Below are 18,974 nucleotides of genomic sequence, written 5' to 3'. Positions count from 1 at the left end.
TATATTAAATAAACTATTTAGGTACACTTTCAGAATACAGTTTGACATTATTCATATTTGCGATCTATGTAGTCTAGAGTGATTGATAAAATATCTTCTTTACAACGCAGTGACGACGATGTCCAAAAGTGACAGTACGCTGCATTTCTCCTGTCTCTTTCTCTCTATCTCTCCCTCTCTCTATCTCTCAGTTTTCGTTGAAATGAGAATAACAGAAAGGCATATGAGTACTACCATAGTTGTAGAATGTCTGTACGCACATCACCACAGTGCGTAATTTATCATGCAAATATTCATGAATTTCACAAAAGTGAATAACCACTAATTTAAATTGGAAAGTGTAACACCGTCCACCGCCAACTAGCGGGTGGTACTGTACGCAGGGAAGTGTAGAAGTAGAAACAAACACTCAAGACTCCTCGCTAGACCATGCACCTCCATATAATACGAAACGACCCAACATCAACTCACCTTTCCGCTGGTCAGGTGATAAATGTTGCATCGAGTCAACTCTTTCCACACAGACGAGGTTGATGAGCATGGGCATGACGTTGGGTTTGTTCCTGATGATGACATTCGGGGTCAGGATAGTGCATTCGCTTCGCACTATCCCGTGGCCGGACATCTCCTGCCCTCCGATGCTTGTTTGATGTTTCTATTTACAGTTTAGAAGTTTTGAAAGCTGTTAATTGATTCGATTTTAGATAAGATTGCTCATGAAGTTGACCAGCAGTTCCAGGTGGGGACGTACATTGTCAACAGACCGGAGTGATGATGGATCTGCGGAATGCCTATGAAAAGAGTTGTTTAAATGCTGTCAGTTGTCAAAATAGTAGCTAAGTTCTAGTGTTTATAGCAATTTTGTAGCAAACCATTAGTGGTCTTCTATAATTTGATTCATTTACGCTATAAAGGAACTATAAATTCTGAAATATGACTGCCTGTTAAACATATTGCACAATAGTTTAAAAGTAAATTCCAGCTTAGCTTAATCTATAATGCGTTATTCGTTGGTGTTATCCGAAAAGAGCACCTAACAAAACCACAAACATCAATACTAAACCAACCGCTGCCTTCCGTTCGAATTTGTTCCTCTACATGTATCGCAATGTACCGGCCGCAATGTTCATCCGTACATCATACAATCATCAACGTTCACATCCTGTCCACGACAGGACGACCTCACGTCCACATCAAACTTCAAACTGTTGGTTTTTGGCTCTTTGCTGGCGTATCGCACGCTCGACGTACCTCGTACGTAGAGCCTTGTTAATATGCAAACCATGACAACTTCGACCCTTACTCTCGATTTAGAGGTGGATTTTAACACCCATTGACGAAGGGAGATGTACTTCCGGATTGAAGAATGACCAGATCGTGTCGGGTTCGTGAGCTCGAGGTGCACAGATGTCATGGATGGGTTGCTATTGGCTTACACTTTAATACTTTATTTGACAACTCTTTTGTTAGCGTTTTACACTATTTTTGTCTTTTCTTCTACTTTTGAAAGTAAATTTTAAAATATTAATTTTAGCCGCCTAAATTTATGCAATGTGGATAAAAATATATCCTTTTTCATCTACAACGTGAGATATTTTATTGCCTTACATTTATTGCTCTTCATCCTTTTAAAACCATTTTACTAACCTCTTGTGCGGAATTTTCAAAGAACAGCTCTGGCATCGACAATTAACGAAAGACCGTGATTTTCTTCATTCGTGCCGGAAGCCACCAACCACATCAACACACATACATATACACAAAAACGCTCGCACGAAGTGGGTGGGTTGATACGATTTTTACATAAAAATGGAGACATCTCCATCTAGACGCGACGCGGAAGAAAAGCCACGCAAATAAAACCCGAATGAAATGCGATCCTTAATCGAATTATGGCTTTTTGGCTGCTTTTGTACGAGAAAAAAAAACTCGCAAGTCGTAGTCATCGTAGACGGTTTGTGTTTGTGCGGTTTTAAGGCGAATTAGTACGCGATGGATTAGTGAAACGAAGCGCCGGGGTATATTATTTTCGAAATGGTTGTGGTTTTTCTTCCAATTGAGTTTCTTTTTTGTGGCTGTGCGTGCTGTTGTTTTTTTTTCGTTCTTTTTCCCATTTACCCGGAAGTTGGTGGCGAGACGGGATATGGTGGATTTATTCGCAATTTGCCATTTTTTGTGATCGTTGGCATTTGGTGAAGGTGGAGAAAATAATTTATTAATTTATTCATAAGTTTGAAATGTTGGATAACAAGTGCGTGGATTTTCTAACGGCCTGGTGCTGCTCCGGAGGGAGTTAATTTAAAATGTCTATTACGGAATAGGAATTGGTATCGTCTTTTAAATGGAATGGATGTTCGGCTATAAAACGTCTGAAGATTTTTTTTTCAAACATATTAATTTTTCTTCTTACTTGATACGATTTATTATGAATTGTCATCTAGTTTTCAAATTAGAAACTATGTTGTACATTTTATAAATCAAATTTTACATTTTATTAAAAAAAAATCCATATTTTTTATTAAAATTATTTCGTATTTGATAAGCAAAAAAGCTTTTATTTTTTGTCGACATATTTTACTCCACATTACATGATGCTTTCACTTTTAGCTCAAAATCAAACTGTTGCACCTCAAACAGCATATCCTTTATTGAATGATCAACCTTCAAATTAACCTCCAGTAACACCTCGAACGAAACGAATAGTAAAAATTGTCGAAAATGTTCAATTGATTGTACCAAATGTTTCCCCAACCGTACTATCCTTTCATCCTCTTCCCTATTCTCATCGTGGTGAATCTTTTCCGTAAAACATCCAACCACCCTAACACGTCCATTGTCCTTGGAACGTTCCTGAAGCAAACTTTCGAACGTCTTCCCATCGGCACATTCGCTTATCATTAGGACCAATCGGTACACCGGGCTAATGGGGAGCTGCAATGGTAATCCAATCGAGATGACTTTACCGTGCTGCACAATCCAATTGAACAGCTGAATCTCCTGCTCGAAGAATCGGCTCCGTCGAAGATGCACCGTAAGCCCGAATGCAACGAGTGCGGCAAGCGTGCGGGACAGTTTCGCCAAACCTTCGGTCGTGTCCCGGCACGGAAGGATAAGAGTGTCGTTCAGCACAACCACATCGCCGGTGAGAAGTTTGCGGGCAAGTTCAATTAGAATTTTGTTAAATACAATCGTTGTGTTGGCAAAGTGTTTCGGTGCCCGCTGAAACTGGAACGTGCCGAACGGTGTGCCGAAGGTGAAGTAACGACGGGAACCAGGTGCCAGCGGGATTTGCAGATGGCCCGCATCGAAGTCGAGTGTGGTGAAGTAACGAAAGGCTGATAAGACCGGTAAAAGTGATTCAGCGTGCAAATGGTTGGGTGACTCTCGCTGGATAGCTCCATTCAGGTGGGATAAGTCTACAGTAAGCGTCCGGACATTGGACAGGTGTAGCAAAGGGGTGGACGAAGTCTTCTGAATGACATTACAGGTTAAGTGGGATATTAAGGAAGTTTGCAAGGACCGACTTTTGACGAGGAAATCTGACGGTTTGAGTTTGGTTTCCGATTCTCCTGAGACGCTCGACTTAAGATGCACCACAAGCTGATGCGTTTTGGAAGTGCCCAAATTGGACAGGTTACACGACAATGCCGCACGATGCTGCCGCAATAGGGATGACAGTTCGGTTCCAATTGTTTGAAGCACTTGCTGGTTGCCGTGCAGTGATTCCATTAACCTGTCACCGCACAGCACGATGTGTTCCATTTTATCGGCTAATCGCTCGAAGTCATCCACCGTTACCTTTGATTCGTTGTACTGATGCAGAAGACCACCGAGTTCCTGCTGCCACTGGATAGCACTCCTCAACTGTTGTAAGGAAGCACCGGCAGGGATCGCTTTTGACAGCACGGGATCATCTAGTCCGGCCACGATATTACTGACAATTACTTCTTCTGACATCTTAAGACGTTTGCCCAAGCTCAACATTTCCAGTATATACTCGTCGGCAGTTTCTTTGGGGAGTTTTTTTCTTCGCTCCAAGGCACGAAGTTTGGACGGGAGAGATGTGGTTGCAGTAGCATCACTGTCGGGAAAAGCTTTCCGAAATGCTTGCCGAAACTCTTGCCAACTGGAAACCTTGGAGTGCTGAAGCCAAACTTTAGCCGACCCTTGCAGCTTGCCTCGCACGAACGAGTATAGTTGATCCTCACTGAGATTACCGTTGCGGGCGAATGTTTCGACCCTTTCCAACCATTCCTTAGCTGATGGTTCGGCAGCTTCTGGATCAAAACTGTCCACTTGCACTCGGTTTGTCATTGTCATTGTTCGTTTAATAGTTTACCTTGCACCACAAAAAGAACCAAAGTATATACACACTCTCAGCGTGAATCGTAAACGGGTTCTGTTCCAACTAACCCACCCGATTCAGCGGAATTTTATCGACCGTTCCTGATTACGGTTGAAATGCGACTCACAGTACAATCCACATCGACGAGACGCGACACCCGATGTGATCGGGTAGAGTTTTCCCGGCTTTTCACTTTACAAAATCGGCTCCGGCCGGCTGTTACCCCCAAACGCTTCAACGCACAGTCTGCGCCGGTTTTGGGAAAGATTTCCTTCTGTGTTGTTGACGCACGGTGTGGTGTATCGTGGTGGTGTTGGTAGGCCTTTCCCGGTTTTATCGTACAGCAAGAAGCATCCTGTGCAGTTTTTGGGGGAGAATAAAGTGTGAACAGGGAAATACTTACGCACACAGCGATAATTCCTGAGTGGAGATGGATGACTGTGTAAGCGTAAATCCTTGTGAAATTGATGGCAAGGTGTGTACACGCTGAAATGCAACAGAGGATGAAAGAAGGTGAAAAGGAGCAACCTGTTGGCATGGGATGCTTTAAATTCATCAGAAGCAAGAAGAATGGCATGAAATAAGTTCTTTTCGAAATTATGACTAATTATTTTAGTGTAGAATGTCTCTATTCTTTACGACACTTCAATACTACTTATGGTGGTCTAACTTCATATTGCCTAACTACACTGGTTTTCAGAATTTGTTGCAATTACTGAAACTCTTTTCGAGCGTTTTTGATAAGCTTGCAATGTATAAGTTTGTGTTCAAATCCCATTCGGTACACGCCATATCCTCCCTTATCAGCTCAACTCCAATACCGAACAGCTGGTTGTAATGCGATGCGAAATCCAACGGTCCTGGACAGAAACAATGCGCCCACACCCACTTTTCATCCCCTTGTGATGGTAGGATGTGGTGATAAATTTTTATTATCTTCAACAACGGAGCTTTTATTGCCACCACCTAATTACTCCCGGCATTCAACCAACCGTGTCGTCGCCCTGCGGTTCTGTTTTTGCGTGACTTTAATTGGATTACTTTAAAAAAAAAAGTTGTCACCCGGAAGTACTGCTGCCGGTGTGGAATGGTACCGTAAATGTGGCTACGTACCGGAATTGTTTTTAATGGCTTTAACTTTCTGCCCCATACCCGGTCGTGTTTGTTGTCCTGCAATGGGTTTGTGTGCGTTGCAGGTTAAGGATGCGGGTCTTGGATTGCTGGTTTGAACTTCTCGATGGGGCTCGGACAGTTTTACCACTACACAGGAACTTCTCTGCCGTGGGTGGGTTTACATTCCGCTGGTGTACATGATAAAGTACAAATGGAAGAGTAGAGTGGAAACAAAAGAAATCACTTACCCCTAAATCAAATTATCAAATTAAGCATCCACCAAGCGATGTCGATGGGTGATGGATTTTCGGTTTTCCACGGAGAATAGTCCACAGGATATTAGGCCGGACGGCCGCCCATTTCCCGTATCTGTTTTGTTGTGAATTGGACTGACGGTGCGAGCGAACTCGTTTGTTACACGAGGCAGAATGAAATGAGTGACGAGTTGTTTATGGCTGAAGTGTACTCATTTGTACTCATCCTCGTCGAGCATTGTTGAGGATGAGCGTAAACTTAAGGAAAATACTCAAAGAGTAACATTAAGTAATAAAAAAAATCAACTAAAATCATTAAAAAAAAACACCGTCTGGTAAGAGAAATGTCAAGTGAAAAATGTTAAAAACCCCAAACATTCTAGCACGCGATAAACACTCGCCAACAAAGTTTGCGGTTGACAGGATGTGGAATTCTCGTTGCTTGATGGGTTTGGTTGGCAGGTTGCGCTTCCGTGTTAGTGTCCAATGTGTCATCACAGAAATCGGTTCTGCGGTTTGCCGGTAGATGGCGGTTTCGCATTCGTGGTGGACAGTTGCGTCCTCATTGCTGGAATTGGTGGAATTTTTTTCAACCTTCCGTGTGCTTAATGACGAACAGAGTGAAGATGTCAACTCGTTGAAGCTTTACCGTCCTGCGGGACATATTACGAAACCCTATAATGACCATTAATTTAGCTGCTACTTTATGAATAAAACATTCACGCTTTAGTAACGCTCATAATACTCCTCAATATCCTCTGGAAGCTCATCGCCGATGCAGGATACAACCTGGGCGGAAAAGTATTCGGAATTAATGAGACTATCTGCCGCTGGGCGAATGCCACCTGACGACGTATCGTAGTCGGACAGTGTGTTTTTCTCATTCGCTGCTGAAGTACTAACGATAACGGTACGTCAAGCTGCAAGCTGTTATCCTTATAAACGATGCTACGAGTATCGAGTCGGAATAAGTAAGCAGTAATTTAGCTCTTCCGGGTAAATGAGGTACCGTCAAGATAAGAAGGTGAAAGATATTGTTTGAGATTTTTCACATTCCCGAAACGTCTTCCATTTCGTGATGCATTTCAACTGGATGCATTTCTTCAACAGCGTGCTCAGGTTTGCCCATTTACCGTTTCCGATTGGTCGAACAATTGCCGTGCGATAACGTAACGATAGAAACTATTTTACTCACTCGCTAGAATAAAAGTTTTAACTCCAGTATCCTGTATCCATTTGAAAGATGGAGAGAAACAAAGGTTATATAGCTTGGACACCATTAATAAAGCAACCACCATTTACCCAGATTGATTGCTTGATTACTGCGGAAAACGAACCGAACGACTCTACTCTTGGCAATTTATTCCCCGTACCACTAACGGCCAATTTGACGATGAGCGCCACCCAGTAAAAAACCGCTCGCAGGGATTAGATCCGATCTGTTTGATTTTTAAGTGAAGTACAGTGAAGTAGACGGTGAAGTGCTTTTTCTCTACTACTTATCTGCAAATATAAATGAAGTACACGAGCCGGGAAATATTGCAATTTGCGTAAGGAAGTGGAAATATTGTAAAGTCTCTTTGATGTTTTACCTCATCCCGATGATCCCGGCTCAATGATGTGCATCGGGGCAATTGCTTTATTGATATATTTTCGCATTGCTGGGGAGTTTGGGAGTTGTTTTTTGTTGTTACTTTTTTATGCAATCAAAATAATGGTGAGTACTTTATGGATTGTCGTTTAAAGTTGTTAGATTCTTTGACGTTTTCTTTTTTCTCCTAAAAGTATGCAATTCTGACAACAATACACGTTAAATAGTAAATCATGGTATGACATTACTTTTTATGTCCTTGATATCCTTATAATTTGACCTGATGACGCATAGCAGGTTAATAAATAGAACATAAACCTTAATTGTGTGTCCAAAGTCCACTAATCTACCGTCACTACCAAACTACGGGCAATATCTACGGTCACACCTGAGCGATTTTGAATAATGACCGATTTCTTCAGTGTACTCTTGGGATTCTGCAGTGCAAGGAAGCTAACTTTACCGTCTTGAGGTTACCTCAAAATATTGTTGTTTCCTTACACTTCCAAAGTGCGACCAGGCGTGATGTTGAAGTGAATAAGGTTTTTCGCTCTTATATCTTTGCCATACCTGCACCGAACAAAGTACCATTCGTAATTACCATGTGTTTTTTTTCCTGAAGAAGCAGAAAAAGTTTTCCCAACGTGGGGAAATGTTCTTTTTTCCTTAAGTATACCGAGTGTTGAGGTTTTCTTTAACGAAAGAGTTCCTAGCAGTTTGGTAGAGTGTATAAGAGTTTCTCCATTGTGTTTCTACAAGTAGAAGAAATCCTTTCTTGAGGTAAGAAGAAAACACTCTTGAGAAAATTTCGTCTTATTTTTACACGCATCTGTGGGTGTGTTAATAATTTATCAAAATCAAAAGAAAAAAATATGAATAGGCGAAAACTTTCCCGACAGAAGGGTAGCTAACACCATACCTAAGAAATTGGGTGTAATCGATCAGCTGATGAGTATTGGATCCATGCTGGAATATAATGAATTGTATGTTTCATATTCAGTTTGATTTATTTACGCACCGGTACGCACAAAATGCTGCAAAAGATTGGGAAGGGTGAAGCTTAATGTATTGTAATCACGTGCCCGAATCACCACCCGCGTAATGGTAATCCGATATTGGTGCGTGCATAAATTGATACGCCACGGCTTTTATGGCCATCGTGTGTTGAAGGATTTTTATTGTACACATACAAACATGTTGCGGTATTTTATGTTGCGTGTGCATCGCTTCCCAATGCCTAGTTAGGGGGCCGTAAATCTTCTTTTCCCGTGGCTTTCTGGGGGCGGGTGTGAGGTTAACAATGGACGGAGCAGCATAAACGTACTCCATCTGTCAGCTGATGATTGTGAAAAGCTGTTTCTCGCACATTGAAATGGATAAGCTGGAAAGGATTTTATTTGTGGTTATTGTACGAATGTTACGTTAAGACATTTTTAAGCTGCTTTAAAATGGTTTTATAAAGGACATTTTGTCGTAACAAAAGTAGACATGGAAAATAGAACATGATCGCTTCTGCAATGTTGTAACCCTCTAACGACTGTTGGAACGCGTGAGAAATGAGGATGTTCATTTCAACTATTTTAGGGTTGATTTTTTAAATCCGAACTTAATTTGTGGCTTTATATCTATCGTCTCCTGGAGCCTGGATGAAAAAATGGATGAAGAAAAATTCTACAACGACTCAATGTTCAAGTGCATATCTGATGTTTGAGTAGTCTAATTACTAAACATACAATTTTCTGCCCTTTCTTCTATTTCAGAGCATCAATTTCGGGCCTTAATTCAGTCCAAGAAAAACAAGAGCAACGACATCATGTAAGTAAAATAACTTTGGTTTATAACATTTATAAATTAAACGATAACAGAAACTTTGAAGATGAAATTGTGTGCAAACCAACTTAAGAATTTGTGTTTTAAACCGTAACTATGTTTTCGAGGAAACGTTTCATTAAACGGAATGAAAAACAACATCCAAATATGTCTCTGTCTGTCCCTGTTGGGGTCAGCTTTGATACACTATGCACGGAAACTTTAACGTCACCAAACTCAAGTGTGGGGACTTATCCAAAACCTCCACTCGAAGTTCATTAGAAGCACTGTCAAAGAGTCAATCGCATCGGAAAAATTGCCCTATCCTTGGGGGAATTCCGATCGGACCGGTCTTGTTTGGGATCAGTCGAACGACAAACATGCTATGTGCCATGACATGCCAATTATAGACATATGGGCAACAATACACCGAATTGAAGTAAGCTATCAGGAAAGACACATATAAAACAAAAGCAAAAGGCAAAACTATATAGACACATCTCTCACATCGACTGACAGGGAACTAACCGAAAGCATGCCGTAGAGGAGAAGTTTAATGTATCTCCACTATGTCAGCAGCCAAAAGGCTAAAGGTCATCAAAACTTCATTCAGAGTTCATATCAAAGAAGAAACAAGAAACAATCCTTAGTTTGGTACACACAAAAAATGTAACATTATTTCATTCTTTATTCCACTCGGGCAGATGAAAAATAAGTTGAAAAAGAAATCATTTATTTCACATTAATCCTGGTTAGTTTTCATGCAGCATCAACGCCAACGGTTAAACAAATGGAAATGCACAAAGTTGTGGTTTAATAAAAGTTTATTTCGAAGAAATTCACAATCAAAAGAAGAGAACGAAATCACTCAAAATAGTCAAAGTTATGATGCCTCCTGGTTTTTTGCTCCTTAATTTCAGTTCAAAATTTTTACTCGATCGAAAACTCCAACCCAAGTCAATAAGATGCAAATGAAGCGTGAAGCTGGCACGAAATTCTTCCCCTCGAATAAACTGGAAGGATTCAAATTATTGTTTTCGGATTTTTTTTTATGATTAACTTTTAAAGCTGTTTTTTCCCATACCAAGGAATGTTAACTTCCGAAACGAAGTTGTGATTGAAATTCGTTACATGGGAAGCCAGTGAACCATAATTTAATTGACTCCTTTCAATCAATGGCACCTCAGTTTCAAACCGAATCCTTTCCATTTGTCGAGCGAGCACTAACCGAGACATCCGGACAAGGGTCTTGCTCCACGGCAGGATACGGGACCGTCATTGTAATCATCATCATCGAATCATCTTCGAGTGGGACACGAAGAAAAGAAGCTAAATCCTCTTCTACTGACCAGAGAGATGACCATCCCGTCCTGGAGGGATCCGAAATAATCTTTAACCCTTGGGCGGACGGTTAAACATCCGGACAAACAGCGTCTCGAAAAGGGTTTTTTTTCCTTTCCCTTCCCGGGGGGATCCAATCCAGCCTGTCGATTCCCTGATCAATAATTCATCGGTCGGAGGTCGATCCCTTTCCCCGTTAGCATGATGAGGAGGGTTTCGTAGCTGGAATTTGTAAACCGATTTGCTACTAAAGAGAAACTCTAGACGGGGGTTTTCGAGGCTGTTACCGAACATCTTACTTTCTTGTTGTACCGTTTACACTGAATGTTTCATACCCTGATGGGGACTTTTTTTTGGTGGGGGGAGATTTCTCTCGATGGGTTTGAATTTTTCATTTCCTTTTTTGATGCGTCTTAAGAACGGTGTTCGTCTGGGCGAAAGAAGAAATGGCAATATTTGGAAACCTTTCGTCCCCCGTCCCCAAAAAAGAAGATAAAGCCGCGTGTAAATGAGGATGGCAAAGAATGGAAAGTGATAGAAATTGTAATCAAATTGTAAACGGTTAAGGAGCTGTTAATATCTTCGATCAACCCGTTCGATGTGTTGGAATACGTTCGGGAAACAGGTTGATTTTGATTATCTATTTTATTTCTCGCCTGTAAACGAATAAACGCTTTGCATAATTTGGATAGGAAGAAATTCCTTATCTCTATCGTCTTGATAAAAATATCGCAAAAGAAAGTTCCAAAAACATTCTACATTTAATAATTAATTATTTCGTGTTTTTTTATAATTTTACCAAGGTTGGTTCTGTTAGCATTATTTTTTTGGTATTATTTTGATATTTTTAATTAGCTTGATAGCTGTTTATATCTGCCAAATTGCATTCTATTAAACCTTTTCACTTGTTGGGAAAATATTCTTTTCTTTAAATATCATTTAACTTAACCGAGAGTTCATTTTCCATTAAAATGCAACACAATAATTTATTTTGGTGTGCAACAACTAGCGCACCAGTAAAGAGCATACCTGCATCGTTAAATTTGAAACAAGCGGTCTGAAATAATTCATGAAATATTTCACAACCACTTGAAGCTTCTATAATTTCCACCTAGATGGCACCAGTGTATTTGTGAGGAAAAAGGCAATGGTTTCGGGATTTAGATTACATTTTTTAATAAAAAAATATTGTTTTTTGTTAAAATGTTTTGAATAGTGTATCCTGAATACTTATTTTGTTCAATTAGAGAGAGAGAGAGAGAAAGGCGATACAACCAAAAGCTTTGATAGCGTTGTATCAACAATTTTTATTCACTATCATAGATTTTTGTAAATGAAGTATTTTTTTTTTAAATCACATACAACCACAATGTGAAACATCAACTTTGCATGAGACGCATTGAAATGCGTCCATAATTCATTGTTACAGTTCGTAATGCGATTAGCGCTTTAGTTGCCAATTCGTTTTTGCAACAAGTTAGTCAATGCAGCAGAAAACAAATGACGGACGAAAGTATTATGCGCTTGTATGGCAGAAAATACATTCAATTACAAACGAATTATGCCCTAATCGTGAGCATAAATATTAAATTTGAAGTGTTCGATATCATGGACCGGCCAGGGGTGGAACGGGTTTAGTGGGAAGAGGAAAGTGGAAAATATAACAATACATCAGCGAGCGCGAATATTAGCCTTTTTTTGTTAAACCAATCGCATTGGCAAATACAGAGTTGTAATGGTGGAGAAACAGGCAGCTAATTATTTCCACCAAAGGTAGCTATAATTCGAAGGGAAAATTTGTAAAACCACTTCCCATCTCCATACCGCCCAATGGGGAACCATTTTCAATTACCGCACCTGTTTGGAAAATGATTTTCAATAAACCATTCGGCATGCAGCGTTGTTCGATTTGGTACATTTTGGTTACCCCATTCCGTACTCGTTTCACTATTTTATCATATTTCAATTACACCATTCATGCAGCTATTCAAAATGGAAGCAAACAAAAAAAAAGCGGAGAGGGAAATGGGAAATGTGTGAATGTTTGGTCTGTTTGTGCATGATAGTTTCTCCAGCCATAATAACACAAATGCTACGAACAGGATCACCTTCCCCAAAATGAGGTTTCACGTGCTTGTGTACCACCCGTTACCGTCACTCCACCTGCAGCAGGCGCTTGTGTGTGATTATTATGTCCTGTATGGTGTTTGAACGATGCCTCTGGTGGTGACATGCGGTCCACCGTAAACCTCTAAACATTCGCAAACGGCAGCGGAACAACTAACCACGAACCAACGGGTTCCTTGGTCGGTCGGCATTGATGTAGCATGGGCGTAAAAGCGTGATTTCAAACATCATTGTCATTATTATTTTGCTGTTTGTTTTTTTTTTTTAATTTTGTTAATTGTGAAACGCTTGAGCACCAAAAGCCGATTATAATTCAATAAAACAATGGCAGCAGACAGTATGAAAGTGAGGTAGAACATAAATAAATAATGCCCTGCAAGGAACCTTCCCTTGTGCGAATGGAATTTTAAAACGATAAACGTTAATAAAAAGGGAGAGAAATTGGTACAACTGCAGTGTAGTAATGAAAGCGATGAGAGCATAACTTTTTCTCTTTTTAAAATTTAAATTTCTTTAAAAAAAGGGAATTTGAAATCATTTTTATACGAATTAAATATGAGAGTAATTGCACTGTTGGCAATTTAGAGTCTTTAAAATCTTGCTTAAGGATTACATCGTCTTTAAAATTACGTTTTCAATTAAAATACATATCACAGATAAAACGCCTAACGTTATGCAAATCGAATGACACGCATTTGCTTATTTGTATCGTTTCAGTTGCTTATTATATAACTTGATACAGTTAACAGTTTAAGTGTTTGTGCTTCAACAAAAATACACTATAAACGCAAGCTGTATCGAAAACCATTCAACCAATAATCACCCATTCCCAATCACCTATTCTGGCTGTCATCATCGTCGTCGCGTTTCGAAATAATTGCAAATATACGCACAAAATTCAAATTTTAATCTTTCCACCGTGTGTATATGGACGATAGTGTGTATGTGGACGCGTGAACCAAAAGGACGTTACCGTTTCAAATTTTCCACCGAATTCCACCTTTCACACCTGCCACTTCCGTACTGCCTAAGGTTTGTAATTTAATCAGCGCATTCTGGGTGGGCAAATTTCATTACAAATCCCAAACTCGACAGGCGACCGAACGTATCGGCAACACACCTGGCCAAACGATAGTGTGCCAGTGAATCCGCAAAACGTGGAAAATCAAAGCTCGATGCCTGGGTGCGCCACACAGATGCGATTTGTTTCGCACCGTTCCGACTGGGTTTTTCCCGGCTCGCTCTCGCGCGCTCTTATTTGTATGGAGACGGACTTTTGTTTGCATTTTCCTAGTAAATTAATGAGTACGTGTCGTAGTGGGTTGTTTTTTGGGAAAGCAACTCATAACCTTCGTACGGTTTGTTTGCAAGCTAAAGTTTATCGTCCACCGACAGGAAAGGGATCGGTAGAAGGTGATCCTTTTTGGTGTTGGTGGTGAATTTTCCTCCCGAGGCGTTCGAATTTGATTGATCCCATATGGTTCCGCCTTTTGTCCGGAACATTCTCTCGGGTGTGTGTGTGTGTGATTGTGGAAAATTCCGATTCCGATTAGAGTTTAATCTTTCTGAAAGCAATTTTCATCATCAACAATCGTGTGACGTACGGCGTACGGCGTGATGACGATTGTAATAGACTGTCCGTACGCCGGGAAAAGCTGTCAGACGAAACTGTCAGAATAATTGTACTGTGTGTGCGAGAAACAGTTGGTAAGGGTGGCCAAGCGTGATTTACACAAGAATTCATTCGGATGCATAATAGTGTGGAGAAGTAAAAAAACAACACACTCAAGCGAAGGGTAACAAGACCAAAGTCGTCCAGATTGTGAAACGATATTGACAGCGGATCATCCTGGTTTGAGGGACCAAATTTTGATGCTCTTTTTTTTCCTCCCCATTTTATTACTTTGCCAAAAGTACTACGAAATGGATGACCTTTCCTTGCGGAGAAGCGAGAAACGAGCGGGAACTCATGCTCGTCATGTTGCTTCATTATGAATAGTAATCACCCGACGTTCTTTTGAGCACAGAGCTTTATACCTTCGTTCGCAAGAACCGAGAAGGTTTCACGGCTGAGACTTTGCTACATTTGCACATCTGGTTTTTAGGTGATGAATCCCGGCGCCCTGCCAACAATCGGCCAAACTCAGCCGACGGTTTTTGCCATTGACACTGAATTAATTGTAACGTTGGTGAAGTGGCGTGCGGCTCATCTTCATTGCCGTTTCGTTTCATTCGCAAAGTGACAGTGTGCACCCTGTGTGCAATGACTTCCTGTGTGCTGCTGCCCTGGAACACAGTTCGTCACCTCTGTCATTTATTTTAATAAAATGCTTACTCGTGCTTGCTGTCAGTGTCAGTGCTGCTTTCGGGGTGGGGGATGTTTCTTCCACCCACTGGATGGTCTAACGAAGGAACCGAGTCAGCATGGCTACATTTCGATGATGTATAGGGACGGATGCGCACACGCTTCACGGCATGAATGGGATGACAAAGTGATTGACAATATTTTTGAAATCACACTTAGGCCCTTTCTTTAGTGGGATTGGGGGTGTGCATAAGGGGGTGTGTGTGAACAAAACGGCACTGTGTGCATACTGACTTGACTTGAGATTAGAGATTAGAGGCGAAGCAGTGTGATGGGGTGACTGGTGATGGGTTTAAGGTTAAATGCAACATGTAGGGAAGATTTTGAATGTTGCTCAATTGAATTCGCCCCCAATATGAAATATTTGCTTCTGAACAATTTAAATCTATTTTAAAGATACTTTAAGATGAACAGATTTAGATTATTATTTATTCGTTGATTGAGCTTTACTTTACGCTTTATCCTTTTTATGGCGTGCTTGTGAGATGGAGTTTGAGAATTATTCCTAAAGTATGCAATACGCATTACATTATCGCGTCTTTTCACGTAAGGAGTATACTAATCAGAATATGACGTACTATTCAACACCGTTAAAGCGTGCATTCCAAGAATCCGAATAAGAGAAATCCTTGGAAAATCCTTTACCTTTGTTTAGTTAACTCTCTCATAAAAATATATTAACTTTTTTTAAGTTATAAAAATCTGAAAATATGTTGGAGCAATCTTTTTGGATATTTCTTTGTTAGAAGATAGTTTGTTTGTGCACTTAAAACGAACACAATTTCCCGGTGTTTACATTGCGCAAAGCTTTTCCACCCGTTTTCGGTACTAACCCGTACCACGAAGATAATCGCCTATTTCCACTAACCATGTTTCACACGAAGTAACATCCGAATCTTGCCCACAGTCTCGTACACAATCCCAAAAACCAAACGACCATCGAACGACCAGATAATGCTTGCTTTGTGCTTCATTAATCGTATCTCTGCATTGGGAAAAGGAGAGCAAAAAAAAAAACGAAGCAATAGTATCAAAACGGTAAGCGTTGTGCTAGGTTGCAAAAACTCGTCTCTTACCACTAATAGCGTTACTTCATGGCGAGCAGCCATTCAATTACATGGCCATCTTCACTACGTAGCGTACGGAGAACCTGCAACATACAAATGGAAAAGCTGTCTGTGTGTTTTATCAAACAATGGGAACGCATGTACCGTACCGGGGAGGGATGAGAAATGAGAAAAAGGAAGCTAAATAACACACAGCTAAAAAAAAAGGATATGGAAGCATCCCGGAAGCGTGAGCAAAGTCGAACAAACAAAATCCGAACGCCCGTTCTATCCATTCTCTCTCTCTCTTTGTGGTCCGGTTTGAGAAAATGAAAAGTCGCAATCCTGAGGCATCCGGAGTTTTTCCCCCATTGTGGGGCCACCTGTCGTCTGTAAGATGCGAAAAGAAAGCGGAAGGTTTGGTCCTACCGCGCGCGGCTAACTTTCCGGACGTGCGGACGAACCAGCAGACACAGACTCATTTTCGACAAACATACAATCAATTTCCATACCGGTACCGGTGCGGTTTTAGCAAACGTGCACGTGTATGCCTGGGTTTATTGGAGAAAATAAATGGAGACGAAGCGAAAGGAGGTTAGAAACATGGTGGAGAAGACCCAAAATCGGCAAACAAGTTCATCAACTCGGCAACCGATAACTGTTGCGATGTTCCGGCATTCCTGTACGCTTGGTCCACTGGCAAACGTCTCCCGGGAGCTCTTGAGTGTCTTTGACGATGGCAGCCGTTCCGGTACCTCATATGAAGCCAATGATGGCGAAACGACGAACGTACTGTTTGGTTCTGTTTGAAAGATGAAGTAAAATAAAGAAAGAAAAACCACCCCGGCGTTCAGTTTGCGGAAGTATATTATGGACGGCGTTTTTTTTTCGGATACGGATACAACTTTACACACATCTACACGTGGAATGGGAACGGAAAAAAGGAATACTTCCACTACCGGAAGCTCAATGAATCGTGAAGCTTGCAAACAGTGAAAGAAGGCTAACGAAAAAAAGTAACAAAGAGAGAGAAAGGGAAAAAAGAAATCCGAACAAAAGGAATTAATAAAGTATTGTTGAGGAAGTTCCGGCAGAATTTGCGGAAAGAATAACGGTGTACCCGGCTACCAGATGGTTGCAAACACTTGTCCTTTTTTCCTACCTCTTCCTCGCACCTTCTCGTCCCACCCCCTTTACCATAACCACCCGATTTGGCCGATTCGCATGAGAAATTTTCCACCCTACTCCCCCAAAAAAAGAATGCTCTTTCCACTTGAGGAACATGCGTGGGATGGATGAGTTCCCCTTTCTTGTTTTTCTTTTTCGTACATCTGTGTGTGTATGTGTGTTTGTTTTGTTTCCTATCCTCGTTCACGGAATCCTTTATCCACTTTCGAAAACGTCACATCGGTACGGAACCTTGATAGTCGATTTAGTTCATTAGAATAATAAATGGTCACATTGTAAACAACTCTCGGGAATGTAGCGTCTGGCCAACGTGTGTTTGGCCAAACTGTTGTGAACTGATTTTTTTTTTCGAGTGGTTTGAGGATGGTTGTTGAGTTGTTTTTTTTTTGTTTCTTTCTCGAATAAGATTTACAAAACATGATTGGGGAGTATGTTGGAATTGAGTTTTGAGTGGCTTGATTTTAGTTCGTATTATTTTATGTTTTATTTTTGGGGAAATGAAAACAAAACTAGAAATAAAATACTCAAGAAATATTTGAGCATAAAGTTCTTCTTTCAAATTTCAAACATTTTCACATTAATGTAGTTGTGACAGTTTATTCAACATTTTGAGATTCTTCGCTTTAATTGTGAAATAACTATATATTGAACAGTTTTTCTTGTTAAACTAAATGGTCAAGTTTTTACAGACATAGGCATGCACTTTTCGTAGAAACAAATCTTAGTTTGGCGCCTAAAGTTAGACAATAATTTACAAACCTTGCATTATTAAAATTTAAAAGGTTTGTAATAGTTTTTTGTATTATTTACGATCTAGTTGAGAGTAATGTTATGTCTAATTTATTTACTACTCATAAAATTGTGTTATTATTGCACGAAAAAAAAATCTTTATGAATTATGGAACATATCCTAAACGATTCAAATTTCATCATCGTCAAAAATTAAGTGTCCCCTTCCAGTTCCTGTCTCATAAGATTTCCTAACAACTTACCGAACCCGAAGAAGAAGACAGCGAAAAAAAACAACCAAGACATAAAGTGCATGTTTTCCTTGAAATTCTGAAACACTTCACACCATGGCAGATTTGTTCCCACCCTGGCCGTCCATAAGCTGGCATCAATGGCTTTTGGGGTGAAGTTTCATAGACACTTCATAGATTATTGTTATTGCCAGGTGTTTGCTGGTTTCCCGCTGAAACTTCGCCCGATCGATGTGCACGAGAATGGTCGTTAACTTTCCACGTCAAATCACCCTTACCTGCCGACGACGTGGTCATCCCATCATCGAAACCCATCGGCCATTGGCATCTTGGATCTTTATGACCGTTTGCGAACTTCCGACAGTTCGTAAAATAAGGCTGACGAAAGTTGTTTTTTCCAGCGCGCGCTGGAATGCTGCAGCTGCCGTCAATCTATATCACCACACCGGTTTGTGTTGGTGTACCTACTGCTAAAGCTGGCTGTCAGAAAAGCTTCACTCGAAAGACACGTCAATGTCCGAGTGACGTTAGTAGCGAGTAATGGGTTGTAAAACTGAAATTTCCCCAAGGACTCCCAAGGCAAACACCTTTTGGTCCATTGGTGCGCCCGCTAACAGCCCCACCGAAGCTCAGGTGGAGAGTTGTGCGAAGTTAACTGTTGTTTCTTGCCATTGCCCATCGAATGGTTTTGCGGGGGTGGTACTACTGCCTTGATCTAACAACAATATCCCACTTCCGATGTAGGAAGTCAAATTTCAAGAGAACAATAAAATTTAACCACACTTCCAGCGGGTTTTGCGTACCAGCTTCCGGTC

General features: G+C 40.7%; 1 protein-coding gene across 7 annotated transcripts in view; it reads left to right on the top strand.

Annotated features, from left to right (window-relative positions):
- Positions 1 to 18,974, top strand: part of LOC125770057 (MOXD1 homolog 2-like) — a 503,823-nt gene that overhangs the window by 18,419 nt on the left and 466,430 nt on the right. For all 7 annotated transcript variants that reach the window (XR_007419137.1, XR_007419135.1, XR_007419133.1 and 4 more), the window contains exon 2: positions 9,064 to 9,118. The gene's annotated coding sequence lies outside the window, so the exon portion shown is untranslated. The remainder of the gene's footprint in view (positions 1 to 9,063; positions 9,119 to 18,974) is intronic.

The sequence above is a fragment of the Anopheles funestus genome, chromosome 3RL (assembly GCF_943734845.2).
Source record: "Anopheles funestus chromosome 3RL, idAnoFuneDA-416_04, whole genome shotgun sequence".
NCBI lineage: Eukaryota > Metazoa > Arthropoda > Insecta > Diptera > Culicidae > Anopheles > Anopheles funestus.
The sequence above is the reverse complement of the archived record's forward strand: the minus strand, read 5'-3'. Positions and strand labels throughout refer to the sequence as shown.